Raw genomic sequence first — 2,600 nt, forward strand, 5'->3', positions numbered from 1 at the left:
AACCAACTTCGTTACTGTGGGAAAGGAAAGGACATTATCTCCTAAAGTGGAGACCGGTGTATATCTGTGTTGGTGCTACTCCTTTTAGTACTTGATGACTGCCCTATAGCCAGTTTTGTCCATTTCTGGTGATTTCAATGGGTTGGTTCACAAGATGGTCTGGTACGACGACAATAATAACAATACAGTTGCAGTTCTTATGTCTATGATCCATTCACTGACTGTACGTTTTGGCGGTAAAAGTTTGTTTCAACTCAATTGATCTTTCTGCATTAGAACTTTTCAGAACGTGGCCATTTTAGAACGTGGCCCTAAACAATAAAATTACTATTTTTCATAAATAACCGTATTTGATGAATAAAGTTCCCTTAAGGGCAATCGCCTCTGGTATTATTAATATATTCCGAATGGCCAAAATTTTGAAAAAAATGCATATTCTGTATGTTACCATGTAAAGTATAACAGTCAGTGTCTGACCTGAATTCATTCATCAGCTGGGAGTTCTCATTCAACAGAAAATCACGGCTAGAACGTCAGTATTATATAATACACTTATATAATACAAATGGCATTTATATATGTTCATTGTATTGAGTCATTACCTACAAACTGTTAACAGCTAGATTTGGGTTAATGTTGAGAGAGAGAGAGAGAGAGAGAGAGGGAGGGGGTAGCGTAGGGACCTTTAGCAGTGGGGGGAAATCGGAGGACACGGGGAAAAGCCATGAGGTTGGACGGGCGACATTCTTTATAAAAGTAATAAGCATTTAATCGCTGCATCTAACATAATTCAAACAAATGAAAAGATAGCGACATTTCTGCAATGGCGTAGTTCCATTTACCAGTTCAAAAACTAGACTAAATAATCTCAGTTTAAACATGCATTATGCAAGAGCTAAATCTGCCTACTGCAGGTCTTTCTTTAGGCCTTAAATGTTATCTAAATTATTAATCAGACATTAATTAACTTATCCAGAGCATAATCAAGTCTCGATGTCAACGCTAGCCTACAATATGTAGTGGGTTTGTGACGGATGATTTAACGTAAAAGGGCTAATCGAGACTTTGTTAATTATCGTACCAACAGTAGTAATGACGATCGTGCCTAGCCTAAAATTGAATCGCTAATATCTCGGTTCAGAGTGAAGCAATTTGACTGAAATTTTCAGCATATTCTGTTTTCAATATCTATGTTTAACTATTATAGCGATAACTGTCAGCTCTTTATATAACCTTACACAACGCCCTTTTAAGTTATGTAACTAAATTAAAATTGTTTGACCATCAATTTAGACATTTCCAGACCAAATATAATAATTATCTGATTTTATCAACGTAAATCCTGCGAAATCAAGAGGAACCCCGTAAAACAATTCTTTGACTTAACATGTTAGCCTAATAAATAGAGGTAAACCATACTTACACGATATTGATGTTGACCTATAAAGTAAAATTAAAATGAATATTACCCGACAAATCTGTATAAAAACCTGGCAAATATATCATTTTCTATGAAATATAAGATTTTATCAAATCCACCCCTACAATCTTTAGATCGGTCTTCATTTTGACAAATCTGCAAAGGTTAAAGAAAAAAAAAAATCCATTGGATCCTATGTAGGGAATATTGGATAAAAGTCCATAATTAATCGACTGGTAAAAGTTGTTTTAAAATAATGAGAATACTTACTGTTGCACTAAAATAAATCTAAAAGTTTACACTTACATACATTGATACCGTGTTCCAACCAGCACGCACTCACCACTACAGGTTATACACTGGGCCGCTGTCTCTAAAATATAAGTTTTAAATATAGAAGACTCTAAAGTCTAGTAACATGGCGAGATATATCTCCTTTTATTTGTAAGGCCAGGTCGTAACACAATATTCTTTTTTAATTCAACAAAAGATTATTATAAGCTGTATTTTATGTGATGAATTGAGATGAAATAAAATGGGGTTTAATGTCCTTCATTTATGCATTTCGACTCGAGGTCCCACTAAACAATCATAGCAAGTGGGTTTAAATGTCATCACGGACTTTATCCTAGATCGCAATAACACACTTTAATGACGAGTCCGGGAGAAAAGCATGCAAATGTTATGGTGCACTTAGAAGGATTTTTATAAAACTGGGTTTAATGGACACTTTTACACCACTATCCCAGGTGTTAAGTTGGCAGGCCTCAGAAGACATATTTTAGGCTATTTCCTCGCTCAGGTTTTGAGTTATTTTAACTGCTCGTTCTGCAGTAGGTTTAAATGTGGGAATGATTAATTTCGGACAGTTACAGTAGATACACTAGTGTAATATTAACACCTTCCAATGTTTGAACTCCCTCTTAAAACTTGTGATTTTTCAAAACGATGTATTCAGTGTTTCTCCAAATAAAGGTCCGTGAATTTTGAACTTATAGAGTCAGGGGATTTATGAACTAATATTGCCTTCTAGGACATAATCCCTAGATTATTTAAGTCAAATAAAACTGGAAGCCTCCGCTAGTTTTTGATATCGTAGATTTGAGTGAAAGAATTTTCGTTCAAATAGCGGGTTTCAGCGACGGCCAAATATACCGATGCGAATATCAGTACTTGCTCC

Source organism: Patella vulgata, chromosome 5 (genome assembly GCF_932274485.2).
Source record: "Patella vulgata chromosome 5, xgPatVulg1.2, whole genome shotgun sequence".
Taxonomy (NCBI): Eukaryota; Metazoa; Mollusca; class Gastropoda; family Patellidae; genus Patella; species Patella vulgata.